General features: G+C 49.1%; 1 pseudogene; it reads left to right on the forward strand.

Annotated features, from left to right (window-relative positions):
• Nucleotides 1–3,941: 3,941 nt before the first annotated feature.
• On the forward strand, nucleotides 3,942–18,305 carry LOC129643558 (apolipoprotein L3-like; annotated as a pseudogene).
• The last annotated feature ends 294 nt before the right edge of the window (nucleotides 18,306–18,599 follow it).

The following is an 18,599-nucleotide window of genomic DNA, read 5'->3' on the forward strand; positions in this document are numbered from 1 at the left end:
CATATTCTCCAAAATTGTTTATTTGTAGACTTTTAGACAATGGCCCTTCTGACTGGTAGGGTGTGATACCTTATTGTAGTTTTATCATTTCTCTAAGTATTAGCAATGTTGAGCATCTTTACTTATTCCTGTTGGCCGTCTGTATGTCTTCACAAAGAATGGTCTATGTAGATCTTCAGGCAGTGACTTCTTGATGACGACGGTGAGGATAATGGTGGTGGCCTCAGTGGTGATGACAACACCGTGGACGGAACACCTAACAAACCGCAAGGTGCTGCTTGGGTCCGGAGTGCACTCAGAGCAGTGCACGGATCTGGAAACTCCCGTGAAATTGCAGACGTTGTGCAGTAACAGAGGTTGATTTGGAAAAAAACAAAAAAGAAAGAAAGAAAAATGAAACCAGTTGGCTGCAACATGTCAAGGAACTTCAGGGTGTGTCAAGGGGATCAACAGGCCTGGGGCAAACAGGCGTAGCCCATGGGACATCCAGGGGAGCCCGTGTCGTCTGACTTGGGCTGAGCATGGAGATACTCCTCCTCCAGCCCCGGGGACCAGAATGGACACAGGTCACTCAAGGGTGATTGAGAGCAGAGGGCTTGTGTGCAGGTGTGAGAGAAGGTCAGCCGTAAACAGAGGGGAGAGAGAGACAGCACACGCCTCACCCAGGCTGCCTTCACGTTTCACCAGGACTCCAGCAGGAGCTTCCAGAACCATCTTCCTGTGTTTACCTTGGGTACTGCCCTGCCCCCACCCGTCTATTCCCCATGGGGCTAGAATGACCCTTAAAAATATCGACCTTAGCAGCACCTGCCTCCAGCTCTTCCCTGGCACCTATGACTCTGAGCACAGATGCCCAAAGCCTCCCAGTGTAATAGGGGTGGGGTCCTACAGCCGTTAGCTCGAGACAGGTAGGAGACCATCGGCAGGAGACCTGGGAGCAGGGTAGTTACAGGTCCCACCCCACCAACAGTCAGCCTGGCAGCGGTGTCCTCTCAACGCGGAGTGTGGTAAGAGGGGGATGGCCACCTTCTCCCCGGCCCTCCAGGCCTTCCAGCCTCAGGCCTGAAGGGTGGGGGACAGGCTGGGGACGGTGACCGGCAGGGCTCCAGAGCCCTTGCTTGACTGCCCACTGGCCGGGCCCACCCTTGGGAAGACAGTGAACCTCTCATCCATCCCCACCTCTGAGACCTGAGGTGGTGGAGGTCTCCATGGGTCCCAGTCCACAGAGGCCTCAGCAACTGGAGTAACTGGACACTGTCCAGTTAAGGTGACAGATTTAACCAGCTTCAGTCACTCCATTCAAGTTCCAAGAACTGGTCCAGCTGAGGTCAGTTGTCGACCCCGAGGAGGTGCCAGAGGTCAGGGTTAAGTGGCAAGGACATTGCACAGCATCGCTTCAGTTCTACTCTGTGGTGGGGGCTGTTCTCTAAGAAGGGCAACAGCTGGGGGCTAGGGATTAACCTGAAGGGCATTTGCTGCAACACATGTCCCTGTGGATCCCGTGCATCGATCTCTTCATGTTAAATGTGAAGCCTGAGGGACAGCTGGGTCTGGGTGCCCGGCTCCCTCAGTGATGATGGCTGGACTGGGCCTAGGGACCTGACGGTGTTGTCAGCTGAAATCTGCCTTCTTATCGGGGCCTGGGCATTGGTGGGAGGACCCAGACTGGGTGCTGGAAGAAGGCTCCTGGGCAGCGTAACCGGCCCATACAGGACCCTCTCCTCTTAGATAGGGCCTGGACCTCAGAGAGTGAAAGTTGAGCCTTGAGAATTTGCCCTTTCTTGTCTGAACAGAAAATAACATTTCTATTGTGGAGGTTTTGACAAACATCATGAGCTGACAGTGACCTGACCTTAAGAAGAAAGGATCTGACAACAAGAAGTTTGCAAAAACTAACCACTCCCCTCCCACATCTTTACTGTCCAAGGGCTTTGCTGAGAGATTTTGGGGACTTCAGGATGTTTAAGGAATGAGCTACTTCTCATCTCCATTCATGGCCCAGCAATAAACCTTTCTGGGCCCCAAAACTCTGATGTTTTGCTATTGTTTGGCTCACAGTATGTCAGGCTCTTGGACTTGCATTCTGTTACACATGCAGCCCAAAGTATTCTTCTGGACCCTGGGGTCCCCCAAGGGCAAAGCTAGATGGACCCTGGGGTCCCCCGAGGGCAAAGCTAAATGCCATGTGGAGCCCTATACCATGACCACAGATACAGAGCTCCACACCAAGGTCATCTCCCAAACTGACTGCGCCCCATAGCAACCGTTGATCTAAACCGGCCAGCTCCCTGACCCCATAGTAGGTTAAAAAAAAAAAAACCTCACCCTAACGAATCACCTAATGCCACCCTTCCAGCAGGAATTTTCTTTGTGTTGAGGCTATAAAAATTGGCCACTGGCCCACAAAGAGCATCAAGCACATCGGCTGTCCCTGGTCCATCAGGAAGTCTGCCCACTGTCTGAGCAGCGCTCCTCACTCCCCTCTGCCCTTTGTTCCCAATACTTTCTCTCTTCTAAATACCCTGTATCTGGAAATTCTTTCCAACCCTCGCACAATCACATTTTTGTGGCCCATATGGGGACTCAGAGGCTTTAGCAGCAGCCCCGGCTTCTCCCCACCAGAGGGCAGTAGCGCCCTCCCTACTTGTGACAACCAGAAATGTCTCCAGACATCCTGGAACATCTGCTGGGTGGGTGGGGGTTGGGGGGGTGGTGACAGTTCCCTGGGTGAGGTCACACCACTGGATCTTAGCTCTGGAAAAAACCCTGGGAGCGAGGTCAGGACTGTGGGCAGGGAGGTTGGCCGGCCCCAGCCTGGAGGCGCTGACCATGACCCTCGCCCCACAGGGCGTTCGCCAAGCAGCGGCAGCAGCTGACGGCCACGAGGGTCCTGCAGAGGAACTGCGCCGCCTACCTCGAGCTGCGCAAGCAGTGGTGACGGCTCTTCGCCAAGGTGGGTCTGGAGGGGCCCCACGTGGCACAGGGACGAGCCGGCCTCACGCTGGCCTCCTGCGGGGCTCAGGCTCCGGGGCTGGCACTTTGCCCTTGTGTCCCCGGGCCCAGCACTTGAGCCGGGTACGGTCCTGCCCTGAGGATCTCGAGGGGTATGAGCTGGGGCGTGTGTCCAGCATGGATGGCCGAGGTGCTGTCGACCCGCGTCCCCACGTCACTCCACGTAGAGACAGCACTGCCTACTCAGGAAATCTGGCTGGGATCTGCGTCTGACTAGGTCCTCCCTAGGCTTTCCAAACATCCCTTTATTACTAAAGTGTGTCAGGCTGCTTTGTTCATAAAAAAATAATCTGTGTTAGTTGAAAATTTTTTTAATTTTTAGATTTTTAATTAAAAAAAAAAAGCTTTCTTTTCTCCTCTTCCTGTAAAAATGGTAAAATTCCTAGTTTGTATCACTGTCCTTCCATGTCTGCACCCTTCAGTAGCTCAGCTGGTAGAGCAGAGGACTGTACAGGTGGTTAGCTGCTGTTATCCTTAGGTAGCTGGTTGGATTCTGGCTCAGAAGAAGTGGTTCAAGTTTTGGGCTTCGTTGGTGGCTCAACTGGTAAAGAATCTGCCTGCAATGAGGGAGACCTGGGTTTCTATCCCTGGGTTGGGAAGATCCCCTGGAGAAGGGAACGGCTACCCACTCCAGTATTCTGGCCTGGAGAATTCCAAGGACTGTATAGTCCACGGGTCACAAAGAGTCGGACACGACTGAGTGACTTTCATTTTTACTTCCACATCTAGAAGAGCGTAGCTTGTCCTACCAGGTCCTCACTTGTGGCTCATTTTCCCTGTATTCCTCACTGTTTTGTATAGGCTGGGTTTAGACTTATTTACAGCAAAGAAGGTATGTTTTGCACCTGGGCAGCAGGCCTGCACGCAGACCCCTGGGTCACTGTTTGGCCGGCCTAGTTGCTCAGGAGAGCTGCAGGCTCCTAGACCCAATGCTTGCCAGGCCTCCAGCTGCTGACCCGTCCAGCCTCCGAGCAGGTACACTTTCGGGCCCTGGGAAGGGAGCAGCAGGAGGTGATGGGAGAGGTGGGGGCCAGCACTGGAGCTGGGGTGCTGCTTCCTGTCAGCGGGGGCCCACTCCCATAGAAGTTCTGGGGGGCCTTCCCCTCCTCTCCCAGCTGGTGGTGGCTGCAGCGTTCCTTGGCTGTGGATGCACCCCTCCATTCTGCCCCCGTTTCAGCTGGATCTTGTTCACACTCAGCCAGAGGAAGACTCCTGGGTAAGCAGGGTGGGTAGGACCCCCGCCCATCTCCCCATCCACAGGACGACTGTCTGAGAAATCCTTGATTGTCATGAGTTGACAAAAGAAGGGAAATGGAAGCTCAGAGACGTGAGAACATGGCCCGAAAGCCAGAGCCTAGATGTGGAAGCAGGTGTTTCTGACGGCTTCTTCCCACCCCCGGGACCCATAAACAGTGCAGAGGGAGGTAGATGCCTGCTCAGGTGGTCTCAGCTTAGGATGTGGACCCTTGAGACATGAGCAGTGACCCCAGAAGGAAGGTGTATGTTGTGGGTGCTCAGTCCTTTGGGAAATTTCAAGAAAGCTGAGAGGATGGAGGAGGGCAGGGGAGCTAGAGTCCTTCCTCCTTGTGACCTGGCCGCCTTGAGTCTGCCCCTGGGTGCTGTGCAGGGGCTGATGAGGTAAACGGTTTCTTTTGAGATACAAGGAATCAGGTTTCATCACCCACGCTGTCCTGAGTGCCTGCTCAGTGCCAGGTCCTGGGGAAAAATGAAGGCCTGAGAGAGGAAGGACAGGAGACCAAGTGGGGAGATGCAGGCTCTGCTGTGCAACGCCCACATGATGATACAGGGTTTATGATCTTAAGACAAGAAGCCAAACTGTTGCAGGAAGGAGGACCCCTTCCAGGGCCCGAAACTGGGCTCTTTGCTAACACTCGGAAATGAATTGTCTGAGGAGACACGTGTGCTGACAAAGCAAGAGATTTTATTAGGAAAGGGCACCCGGGTTGAGAGCAGTAGGGTAAGGGAACCCAGGAGAACTGCTCTGCCACATGGCTCACAGTCTCAGCTTTTATGGTGATGGGATTAGTTTCTGGGTGGTCTTTGGCCAATCATTCTAATTCAGAATCTTTCCTGGTGGTGCACACGTCGCTCAGCCAAGATGGATGCTAGCGAGAGGGATTCTGGGAAGTGGACGGACATGCGGTGTCTCCTTTAGACCTTTCCCGAGCTCTTCCGGTTGGTGGTGGCTTATTAGTTCCGTATTCCTTATAAGGATCTCCTGTTACAAAACAACTCATGCAAAAAGTTACTATGGTGCCTGACCAGGGTGGGCGGTTTCAATCAGTGTGCTTCCCCTAACAAAACTGTAGATACATCAGTATAACAAGAGGGGCATGAGATTATATCTATGTGTTTATAAAGGTAGAGGCAATCCTAGAAATTCTGGGTTATTAAAATCACATTCCACTCCCCTCCCTTACATACCCATGTCAGAAGGTCTGGACTTGGCCCCACTCTGTCCACGGAGAGCTGTGTGACCCTGGGCAAGTTGCCTCCCCAGGAATTGTTTGTTCACATCTCTTACCCATTTGTGAAAAACGGCATTCAGTCTTTTCAAGTGGATTTTAGGCTCTCTCTGTGTTGGGAATGTTCATCTTTGTCTACTATAAATATTGCAAACAGTATCTTCCAGTCTCTCATTCTTTTCTGACTTCGTTTGTGGCATCCTTTTGAAATATTTAGTTTTCAAGAGGTCAAATAAAATCAGACCTTCCCTATGGCTCTGGCAATTGTGTCTTGTTGAGAATGGTTTCCCCAACTCAAAATTATTTTTAACATTTTTTATAGTATGTTTCTAGTTCTTTTTCTTCTCCATTTTCATTTCGATCCTTTGGAATTGATTGACTGGTTGATTAGAATCTTTTTGTTTCTTCCTCTTTCTCTTTGTCCCCCCTTCCTTTTATTCCTTCTCCTTCTCCTCATTCAAGCAGGACATGTTTAAGTGATACTTTTCTCAGTCAAAGAGTAGCACACCCATTTCTGCGCTTTCAAAAGTGCCTCCACGGCAGTCAGAAAATGACTCCACGCTTTTCCCCTCAAAGTCCCAGGCAGCAGTTTGGGAGCAGAGAGCAAGACGCTAGAGGAAGCTGGGCCCCACACCCAGAACAGACCTAAACTGGACATCCTATGGAAGGGGAGGTTTAGGCATGTCCTGCTCAAGTCTTCAAGTCTCAGGATAGTATATCAGATTTTAGGTAAGCCTCATGTTTTTCCACAGTTCTCTCTTCCTCTTTCTCCTCTTATAAACATATCATGGCTGTGGTAAGGAGACATGAAAAAATGCAGGTGTTTCCTGCTACCTGAGAGTACAGTGTTCATACAAAAGCTTTCTTAAACCAAGATGGTGGACAGCATAGACCATGTAGGTCTCACATCTTCTTTTACTGGCAGAGGGTGATCTTCTGGAAAAGCGTGGGATGCCCATAAATGGAAATGCTCAGAAATCTGATGGCACTCTCTATCAGAAAGAGCTTTTATGAAGACAGACAGGAAAATAAATGGAATTACTAACTGTAGGTAAAAGAGGTGTAGTGCTATGTCTTCGAGAATCTGGTTGATTCATGCCCCAGTAACAGGTCCCACACCTCGTATTTTAGCCAGGCTGTGCCCAGGAGGGTGGAGGGAGCCCCAGAAGCCCTGGAGCAGGAGGATCAACAGAGAAGAGACAGAGCCCCCGCCCGGTGCTGGGAGCTGCAGAAACTCCACACAAACAGACCCACGGGCAGGAAAGTGCAAGATTCCAAGGGAGACTGGAAGGGAATTAGAGGAAAACAGCAGGTGGAGGAAGCTTTTGAGATGGGCCTCCAGGGACAAGTAACATTTCACCTGGTGAGGCAGGTGGGGAAAGTCCTTGGAGGGGTAGCCTGAGCGAAGGCCTGGAGGCTGGGAGGAATCAGAGTCCAGGCAGCTGGGAGTCCTCCAGGCCCCTGGTCCAGGCCCCGTGGAGTCAGGAGGATGTGGAAGACAGGAGTAGGAGCATCAGGAGGGCCTGGCGATGGGCTAAAGAGTTTGAATCTGACACTGCCTTTACCCCTGCTGTCCCTGCCCATAGAATATGAGCTGTACCACGTGGAGGGAGAGGTTTGGTAGAATCTCTGTCTGCCCACATGGAGGGAAGGTCTCTGTGTCTGGTCATGCAGTTGGGCAGGGACAGCTTCTCTAGGGTCCTCCCCTCTCCCACTGGCAGCCTTTCCAGGAAGTGACCCATCAGAGGCTAACAGAGGAGGACATCCAGATATTAATCCAGCAGAAGGGAGAACCGTCCAGCATCCACACCCAGCTAAGGCCCCAGACAAGGGTCAGGACCAGGACAAGAATGGCAGGGAAGGACGGAAGAATAAGTCAAGGGTCATGATGCATTTAGAAGTGTTTGGCATCATCCAGGATCAGCCCTTTCTGCCCAAGCTCTCCTCCTCTCTCTGCCTTGGCTCTTGGTCCTTGTGTTTCCCAATTTCAATTGGCTGCCCTGGCTCCTGGGGTCCTACAGCTTCGAGGCAGAGAAGGAGGCAGGGGACCAGGCAGCTCTCCTCTCCCACGTGCCTGGAGATGGGACTGTCTGTGTAAATTCTCTCCCATCCACACAGTCAGTGCCCACAGCCTCTGTCACCAAGCATACTCCCTGGTAATCAAGCTGATGGTTACTATTCTTGAGCAGAACCCTGGGCATTGCAGAGGGAAGGTGATAGAAAGATTCTAGGATCAGGGCTCAGGTTAGGGGGTTTGGGGGAAACTCTAAGGAAGTTGGGCCACTCTAGACTGGGTGCTGTACAGAATGGCAGGGGCAGTTTTACCAACAATTGCCTCAGTAATTCTATCTACTGAGAGGGGACACCAGAACAAAGATAAAGGTGCAATTGGTAAATAAAAAGCAGTCATAATTTTCAGCCAAGGGAGGGAGCATGAACTCTGGGTTCCTGTCGCCTCCATCCCTGCTTTTCACTTATTATTATTGTTAGCAGCAAAGTGAGAAGAAGCTGGGTATGGGATCTTGAGCCCAGAGAGTGGGGTGGGATCCAGTTCTCCATGAAGAAGTTTTCTGACCTTGGGCAAATCACAGAACATTTATGCTTCAGCTTTTTTAGCTGTAAACGGGGATACAGTGGTACACACCTCCTGGTTATCAGAACAATATGGATTATAATTTATAAAGTCTTAGAGTAACTACCAGTGCAGAGCAAAATCAGAAATACAAGCCACTCTCACGAGTAGCTGTTACTATAACTATAAGGACCTTTACTATCATTTCAGTCAGGTCTCAGCAAGAATACTTAAATAAATAAGTGCTCTTTTTCCTTCTTAAAATACTGCCTAAGTGTAATTAATACGCTTTCTTTTCTCATCTCCCAACACAAGGTAGTCACAACCGGAATCAAAAGAAGTTCTCTCTATATAAAGATCTGCTATTTAAAAAAATAACAGAGAACTGGCAAGACAAAGGATGGACACCATCACATATGATATGTGTGAATGTAAATTTGTACAGTTTCTTTGCATAACAAAGTAGCCTAAGTATGAAAAAATGTTATGTGTTGATACCGTTGGATCCAGTCATTTACTTCTAGAAATAGCTTAATGAAAGAATCTCAAATGGAGGCAAAGTTTTATGCAAGAAGAGTGGTCTTTGCACTACTATTTACATAAAGAATTAAAAACAGCCTGAAGTCCAACAATCAGGAGTGGACAGCAAAGATGACATCATTCGGGTCCTCAGCTGACCAGGGCAGGGCTGCAGGGATTGGAGTGGGGCTGGTGGGACTCCAGAAAAAAGGTTTGTGGGATAAAGGCTATTGCAGAAGCGAGGAAGATGTGGGCCGTGGGAGCTACAGCACCAGGGACTTTATCAAGGCAGAGACTCGAGCACAGGGTGCATGACATCATTTTGCAATAAAAAGTCATTTTCCGATTAACATACATCCAAAAATGGACATTTTTTGTACATTAAAGCAAGTAGAGCATAGTCATCACAAACCTGGAATTTGGATCAGAAAGACTTGGGTTCAAGGCCAGGCTCCACCAGAATGTGAAAACTTGGACTGACCTAACTTTACGTATCAGGAGCCTGCAGGTCATAGACAGTGGATCAATATCACCTATAACCAATTAGTAACACAAGCATTCCAAACCTCATGTAATTTCCAGAGGATTCCCTTCCTACCTGTTCTTCTGTCTCTGCTTTTATTGCTCCTATAACTTCGCAGATGGCTGTCTCCTGTCTGATTGTCCTCTCCTTGTACCCCAACAGGAGAGCAGAACTCTGACTGGGGAGGACGGTGGGAAGATGAGTAACTTTCCTTAACACGTGATCTGCAGAGCCCAGGGGACAGAGAACCACGCTGGGTTAAGTCCCCGGTGGCACTAGGCTGTCCCAGGGGAAACCACCCAAGACCTCACCCCTCACTGCCTCCTCAGCCACTGCTTATGCGCAATCAAGCCCACAATCTCTTTTCTCTTCCCCAAGAGTGAAACGACACCTCCTTCCAGCCTGACACAGACGGGTGAGCTGAAGGGAGATCTCTGAGACCCTACTGCTGCCACCATGAGCTCACAATATCCCTGGTACTTCTCAGGTAGTCAGCCACCTCGGCTCTGGCAGGTTCCTACTTGTGACCCAGAATTGAGGGTGGTGGCTCCAGGCCAAATCAACCTGCCCAGTAATCAAGAACCAAGAAAGGCGTGGATAAGCATCCCCCAGAGAGGCCATGGGGAGTCCCCTAACACTTGGTGGTCTGTCCCCACAGCCTCTTTCCTGGTCCTCTCCTCAGGCAGCCACAGACAAGATGCTAACTTCCTCCCCCAGTCTCCTGACCCCCAGCTAATGATTCAGTGAGGCAGGGCAGCCCATGATGGGGGGCGGGCACAGCAGAGCAAGTCCCCGAGGCCAGGCAGGACAGAGAGAGGAGGTCCCCTGGAGCTTCTCCTGCCCTCTCCCTTGGTCCAAGCCTCCTTCTGCTCCTAGACCCTGGGGTGTCAACACAGAGGCTGTTTCCTCCACCTCTCGCCATGCTGCCCACCCAGCTGCTCTGTGAGGTTAGTGGACTCTAAACTGAACCCCAATATGGCCTTTGCTGCCTCCCACACCTGTGTGACCTGGAGCACCTTAACTGTCCTAACCTGTAAAATGAGGAGAATATTTCCCTATGTTGTGAAGAGGACCAAATATAATGTGTGTCCGTGGCCTGGGCCAGGGCCTGCCACATAGTAGGTCCTGCCTAGTGCCGTGCTGTCCCCTCTACCTGGAATGTGTTAGTTCCAAGTAGAAACCTCTCCCGTTCTCTAGAATCCCCTCTCTCCTGTGCTGTGCTAGGGCACCTGCCCAGTGCTCCCATATATAAACACCTGATTACCAGGTGACTGCCTCAGGCAGGTACGAGTTCTATTGTTCTCAAATGCCCATGCAGACACCCAGTTCAGTTCAGTCGCTCAGTCGTGTCCGACTCTTTAAGACCCCATGAATTGCAGCACGCCATGCCTCCTTGTCCATCACCAACTCCTGGAGTTCACCCAAACTCATGTCCATCGAGTCGGTGATGCCATCCAGCCATCTCATCCTCTGTCATCCCCTTCTCCTTCTGCCCCCAATCCCTCCCAGCATCAAGGTCTTTTCTAATGAGTCAACTCTTCACATGAGGTGGCCAAAGTACTGGAGTTTCAGCTTCAGCATCAGTCCTTCCATGAACACCCAGGACTGATCTCCTTTAGGATGGACTGTTTGGATCTCCCTGCAGTACAAGGGACTCTCAAGAGTCTTCTCCAATACCACAGTTCAAAAGCATCAATTCTTCGGCGCTCAGCTCTCTTCACAGTCCAACCCTCACATCCATACATAACCACTGGAAAAACCATAGTCTTGACTAGACAGACCTTTGTTGGCAAACTAATGTCTCTGCTTTTTAATATGCCGTCTAGGTTGGTCATAACTTTCCTTCCAAGGAGTAAGCGTCTTTTAATTTCATGGCTACCATCACCATCTGCACTGTTTGGAGCCCCAAAAAATAAAGCCTGACACTGTGTCCACTGTTTCCCCATCTAACCCCATGAAGTGATGGGACCAGATACCATGATCTTCATTTTCTGAATGTTGAGCTTTAAGCCAATTTTTCACTCTCCTCTTTCACTTTCATCAAGAGGCTCTTTAGTTCCTCTTCACTTTCTGCCATAAGGGTGGTGTCATCTACATATCTGAGGTTGTCGCTATTTCTCCTGGCAACTTGATTCCAGCTTGTGCTTCTTCCAGCCCCACATTTCTCATGATGTACTCTGCATATAAGTTAAATAAGCAGAGTGACAATATACAGCCTTGACGTACTCCTTTTCCTATTTGGTACCAGTCTGTTGTTCCATGTCCAGTTCTAACTCTTGCTTCCTGACCTGCATATAGGTTTCTCAAGAGGCAGGTCAGGTGGTCTGGTATTCCAATCTCTTTTTTGAATTTTCCACAGTTTCTTGTGATCCACACAGTCAAAGGCTTTGGCATAGTCAATAAAGCAGAAATAGATGCTTTTCTGGACCTCTCTTGCTTTTTCCATGATCCAGTGGATGTTGGCAATTTGATCTCTGGTTCTGCCTTTTGTAAAACCAGCTTGGACATCAGGAAGTTCACGGTTCACCTATTGCTGAAGCCTGGCTTGGAGAATTTTGAGCATTACTTTACTAGCGTGTGAGATGAGTGCAATTGTGCAGTAGTTTGAGTATTCTTTGGCATTGCCTTTCTTTGGAATGGAATGAAAACTGACCTTTCCCAGTCCTGTGGCCACTGCTGAGTTTTCCAAATTTGTTGGCATGTTGAGTGCAGCACTTTCACAGCCTCATCTTTCAGGATTTGAAATAGCTCAACTGGAATTCCATCACCTCCACTTGCTTTGTTCGTAGTGATGCTTTCTAAGGCCCACTTGACTTCACATTCCAGGATGTCTGGCTCTAGGTGAGTGATCACACCATCGTGATTATCTGGGTCGTGAAGATCCTTTTTTTGTACAGTTCTTCTGTGTGTTCCCGCCACCTCTTCCTAATATCTTTTTCTTCTGTTAGGTCCATACCATTTCTGTCCTTTATCGAGCCCATCTTTGCATGAAATATTCCCTTGGTAGCTCTAATTTTCTTGAAGAAATCTCTAGTGTTTCCCATTCTGTTGTTTTCCTCTATTTCTTTGCACTGATCACTGAGAAAGGCTTTCTTATCTCTCCTTTCTATTCTTTGGAACTCTGCATTCAGATGCTTATATCTTTCCTTTTCTCCTTTGCTTTTCACTTCTCTTCTTTTCATAGCTATTTGTAAGGCCTCCTCAGACATCCATTTTGCTTTTTTGCATTTCTTTTCCATGCGGATGATCTTGATCCCTGTCTCCTGCACAATGTCATAAACCTCCACCCATAGTTCATCAGGCACTCTGTCTAAGATCTAGTCCCTTAAATCCCACTATACACTTCCACTGTATAGTCATTAGGGATTTGATTTAGGCCATACCTGATTGGTCTAGTGGTTTTCCTTACTTTCTTCAATTTAAGTCTGAATTTGGCAATAAGGAGTTCATGATCTGAGCCATAGTCAGCTCCCAGGCTTGTTTTTGCTGACTGTACAAAGCTTCTCCATCTTTGGCTACAGAGAATATAATCAATCTGATTTTGGTGTTGACCATCTGGTGATGTCCATGTGTAGAGTTTTCTCTTGTGTTGTTGGAAGAGGGTGTTTGCTATGGCCAGTGTGTTCTCTTAGCAAAACTCTATTAGCTTTTACCCTGCTTCATTCTGTACTTCAACACCAAATTTTCCTGTTACTCCAGGTATTTCTTGACTTCCTAGTTTTGCATTCTAGTCCCGTCTAATGAAAAGGGCATCTCTTTTGGGTGTTAGTTCTAAAAGGTCTTGTAGGTCTTCATAGAACCGTTCAACTTCAGCCTCTTCCAGCTTTACGGGTTGGGGCATAGACTTGGGATTACCGTGATATTGAATGGTTTGCCTTGGAAACCAACAGAGATCATTCTGTCGTTTTTGAGATTGCATCCAAGTACTGCATTTTGGACTCTTTTGTTGACCATGATGGCTACTCCATTTCTGCTCAGGGATTCCTACCCGCAGTAGTAGATATAATGGTCATCTGAGTTAAATTCACCCATTCCAGTCCATCTTAGTTCACTGATTCCTAAAGTCTTGACATTCACTCTGCCATCTCCTGTTTGACCACTTCCAATTTGCCTTGATTCATGGACCTAACATTCCAGGTTCCTATGCAATATTACTCTTTACAGCATCGGACCTCGCGTCTATCACCAGTCACCTCCACAACTGGGTATTGTTTTTGCTTTAGCTCCGTCCCTTCATTCTTTCTTGAGTTATTTCTCCATTGATCTCTAGTAGCATATTGGGTACCTACTGACCTGGGGAGTTCCTCTTTCAGGATCCTATCATTTTGCCTTTTCATACTGTTCATGGGGTTCTCAAGGCAAGAATACTGATGTGGTTTGCCATTCCCTTCTCCAGTGGACCACCACATTCTGTCAGACCTCTTCACTATGACCCATCCGTCTTGAGTGGCCCCACACAGCATGGCTTAGTTTCATTGAGTTAGACAAGGCTGTGGTCCGTGTGATCAGATTGGCTATTTTTCTGTGATTATTGTTTCAGTGTGTCTGCCCTCTGATGCCCTCTCACAATACCTACCGTCTTACTGGCTTTCTCTTACCTTGGACTGGGGGTATCTCTTCACGGCTGCTCCAGCAAAGCGCAGCCGCTGCTCCTTACCTTGGACGAGTTGCCCCTCCTGACCTTGAACATGGAGTAGCTCCTCTTGGCCCTCCTGCCGCGCAGCCGCCACTCCTTGGATGTAGGGTTGCTCCTCTCGGGCCCCTGACCTCGGACATGGGGTAGCTCCTCTCCACCGCTCCTGCAACGTCGCAGCCTGGCATTCTCAATCACCGCCCCTGACCTTGGGCGTGGGGTACCATCTCTCTGCCGCGCTTCCTGCGTGGTCCGTCACAGCAGCCCCACTTCCGGAGTGGGTAGCCTTTCCCTTCTCCAGGGGATCTTCCCAACCCAGGGATTGAACCCAGGTCCCCCACAGTGCTGACAGATTCTTTACAAGCTGAGACACAAGGGAAGCCCTAAGTAAGTGTTAGTTGCTCAGTCGTGTCTGACACTTTGCGACCCCATGGACTGCAGCCCACCAGCCTCCTCTGTCCATGAGATTTTCCAGGCAAGGATACTGGAGTGGGTTGCCAGTTCCTTCTCCAGGGGATCTTGACAACCCAGGGATCGAACCCAGGTCTTCTGCACTGCAGGCAGATTCTTTTCCAACTGAGCTACAAGGGAAGCCCACAGACACCCAGGTGCTCAGTTATTTCCTCCACCCACAACACCCTAATCAGTCAACACGCAGATCTAGTGCTGTGAGTTCCCTCCACGTGAGCCCTGTTCATTTCTCCTTTAGTGATACATGAGAAAAAGAAAATCAAAGGACACTTAATACTTCAGGGAATGATAGAGGAAGAGATCTGACATCTCTTCATTTAATAAGGACACTGATATTACTGAATTAAGGCCCCACACTTAAGGCCTCATTTCACCTAATTACTGCCTTAAAGCCCCCTATTTTCTAATACAGTCATTGCAGAGTGGGAGTGTCTGGGCGTTAACTTATGAATTGGGGCTGGTGCATACAGTCCACCTGAGACCCCAGATAAATCCATCAACAGCATGCCAGATGAATGCTGCTCAGAAAGGTGAACTTTAACCACTTATACTCGATACCGTTTACATCATACCATAGTTTATTCAAATCTTCAATTTTGATTTTTCTGTCTAGGGAGCCAAAGCTTTTATAAGGATGTCACTGAGTATTTCCAGGGGAGTGTGAGATGGGAACAACTGCAATTCCTGCTCAGTGAAGACAAACCCTGGGAGAATTTTGTGACCGAGGCTGATTTGTCCAGGTTACCATGCAGGTACACCAGGAATGTCACCAACATGCCCCAGGAAGATTTTCCCAGGCTACTTTCCTCCAGGAAGATCCTATGGTTGGGGGCGAGGATGTTCCTTCTCAAGATCCTATTTGGAATATTTCCTCCATGTTATTTACTGTCATTGATGACGTTGGGTTGAGAAGAGACAAAACTGGCGAGGAAGGGCAGGTTATATGACCTTGGACAAGTTACTGAACTACTCTCTGCTTCATCATCTGTTCAGTTTTATTGTGAGGACTCTGAGATCATGCATACAAGTTCTTTTCATGATTGCTGACACAGAATAGCTGCTAAATCAATCCTAATTTTAAAATAAGCTTGTTGGGAAGAATCAGGGATCTTCTTCCTGGAGATGAGAACCAAGAAGGACTTCCTTTGGGTCAAGTCAGAAAATCCTGATCCAAACATCATTTTGTGTTCCTGGGATTCTGACTAGAATTCTTTCATTCCCCATCTTAGGAATTATACGAACACTGCAGGTTCCTGCTGTCCAATAAGGCAGAGAGGCTGGAGGGGAACTGGCTGGACCTGGTGGGATCCTGGATCTAGCCCTGCCCAACTCTGGGCCTGTGGGCTTCAGACTTTGAGTCTCAAATTTGTTATGTATTATGTGTCCAGTGGGAATAGCAATTCAATCTGATGGATTGTAGTGATGGCCTCAGAGTGAACTGCAGAGTCAGTGGTGGGGAACCAAGTGTAGTCATCTTGTCCAAAGAACCAGGGAGGCCTGGACCAGGATCAGACCTAGGGGTCAGGGTGGAGCAGAGGGTCCAGGTTGGAGGACTAGTAGGCAGGCTTGGGCAGCAGGCCAGGACTAGAGTAAAGAGAGTGGGCCCCAAGGACACAGAACTGAAGGGGCTATGACCCTAGCAGAGGTCCTGGGAGTAGGAGAGGGAACATTTTTTCCCTTCCTGATGGGATCCTCTCAAGCTGGGCTAGAAGGCCCTGGATGACCCTGCCCTCCATACCCTGCCTGGGACCTGGATTATCACTCCATCTGGGACCCTCTTCTAGTCTACATGGAGCCGCCCTGTCATGGGAAGGCCGTGTGGCTCAATGAGCCCTCCAGGGTCATAGTAAGTGGCTGTGATTGTGTGTCATTTGAGCGATTCTGAGGAGCCTCACTCATCCCCACCAAAGAGGAAAACACTTCCTCCACCAGCTGTGCAACTGCCGGTCTCTTCAGGCTCAGCCGTTCAGATGGGTGTTTCCTCAAGTCTCTTGACTCTTTAGAGGTTCCATAAAGTTGCACACAGCCTTGGGGTGCAGGCTCATGAAGCTGTCACAAATTAACATGTGACCCCTGAGAGGTCAGGGGTGCTCGGCGCTGGGTCAGGAGTCAGTGAGGTGGGCTGGAGGGCCCACAAAGAACAGGGCTCACAGCACATCTCCTGCTTCCCAGTCAATATGGGCAGTGGACAGACCCAGTGTCTTTCTGCTGAGAAGGCCAAGGGTATCAGGCTTGGGTGAGAGCAGAATCCAGGCAAAATGATCGTTAAGGGTCCTTCTAGCTGAGTTTTGATTAAAAAGAAATAAAATTCTAGGCACACAGTTAGCCAATCTGAAAAGTATGAGGGCACAGTCCCAGGACTGTCCTTACATTTCCCATCACGGGCAAATTTGGGGGATCCCACAACCACCCTCAGGTTCTAGAACTCCACTGAATGATGCACAGACTAATTTAAAGCTTCAGGATCCCAGTTATGGTTTATTACAGGGAAGGATGCAGTTCCCCATCAGCCACAGGGCAGATCTGGGCAGATTTCACACACGAAGCTTCCATTGTCCCCAGGATGCATTACTGTCCTGGATCCAGTGTGGCAGGACACATGGAGCACTGCCTGCCAGGGATGCTCACCCTATTTAACAACAAATTACCCTGACCCATTATCCCCAGCCCCTCCAAGAGTTCAGACCAATGCCCTAGAGCCCAGCTCCTCCAGAGGTCAGAACTGATACCATGTGACCCAGAGGCCCATCACATGTCAACACATCAGAATGTCCAGTGGCCAAAGTCCCAGGCAGACGAGGACATTCTTATTAGCCAGAATATTCTTGGGGCCTAGGGACCACATCCTAGCAGCCAAGAGCAAAAAACAAGAGGACTCCTCACTATACACTAAGGTCCTTGAATGAAGGGTTTTCTGCTCTAATCCCAATGAATTCTCTTTGTTTATCTGTGAAGTTCCCATTTTACACACATTCTGGAAGTGATGGTATTGGTCTGCCTTTGAGGTGTCTTTATCAAATATCTCTCTTAAGTTAAAGGTGTCCTAAGATGACTTTTGCTTATTTATTCCATGATTGAATAAGTACATGGAGCACTAACAAGATCCAAATGAGGGTTTGAGGTTGGAAAAATTTTTACATTAGTAAAATTCTTGTGATTTATAATAAAATCTCTGTGGTTTATGCAGGATAGAGCTTGTTGAGCCTGTTTTATAGACCAGCAAACTGTCTTTCTAAGGCTTTAATATTCATTGTTACAGGATAGAGGCTGATGTACTCCGTGAATATCTGACCAAGGTGCAAACAGTCATGGCCAGGAAGGACCAAGACAGACTCCAAAAATACCAGCAGAAAAAGGAGAGGTTTTTGAAGGAGTTTCCTCAGGTAAAACAGGAGCTGAAGGAGAACATAAAAAAGCTCCGTGAGCTCACAGACAATGTTGACAAGGTGCACAGGGACTGCACCATCTCCAATGTGGTAGCTTCCTCCACCAGCATTGTGTCTGGCACCCTGAGCATCCTTGGGCTGGTTCTGGCACCCTTTATGGTAGGCCTCAGTCTGGGACTCTCAGCCACTGGAATAGGGCTGGGAGCAGCATCTGATGTAACAGGTATTTCCACCATGGTGGTGGAAAATGTAAAACTGTCATCAGCAGAAACCCAGGCCAGTCAACTTAACACAGCCGAAATAAAATCCTATGTAAATGATCTCTACCAAGTTAAAGATTTGGGGAAGCATATTCGTGCCATCAGGGTGGCCAGAGGCAACCCTCAAATACTACCCACTGTTCAGCACTGCGTAACCACCGGGCAATTCGTTGTCCAAACTGCCCAGTGAGTGAGTACACGTTTCAAAGGCACAGCTCTGGCAGCAACTAGAGAAGCCCGCATCGGGAATGGAGTTCTGTCAGGTTTATTCATGGGGCTGGACATGTACTCCCTGGTGAAAGACGCACAGGACTTGCAGGAGGGGGCAAAGACAGCATCGGCTGAGAACATGAGGCAGAAAGCCCAGGAGCTGGAGAAGAACTTGGAGAAGCTCACCTGGATCTATGAGAGTCTGCAATAGGGCCCGACTGGGCCACCCCTAGAGCAATGCAGGGACCAGGGACGCGTGCAGGGTCAAGGAGAGAAAGCACTTATTTTGGACTGAAGAAGACACTGAGGGCAGAATAAGGGAGAGACAGGGAGACTAGCAATGAGAGGCCAGGAATAGGGGAGCTTTGAAAATGGGAGAAAGCCAAAGAGTTAGGATTGTAGAGATCCAGTACAAGTAGCAGGGGCTCCTCTATCACCCTCCCCATGGTCCGATATTCCAGCAAGAAGGGTTTCCCCTGGTGATGGTGTCTAGCCCTACTTCTCCAGCATCAACTCACCTTTGAACT

This window comes from Bubalus kerabau, chromosome 1, assembly GCF_029407905.1.
Source record: "Bubalus kerabau isolate K-KA32 ecotype Philippines breed swamp buffalo chromosome 1, PCC_UOA_SB_1v2, whole genome shotgun sequence".
Classification (NCBI taxonomy): domain Eukaryota; kingdom Metazoa; phylum Chordata; class Mammalia; order Artiodactyla; family Bovidae; genus Bubalus; species Bubalus kerabau.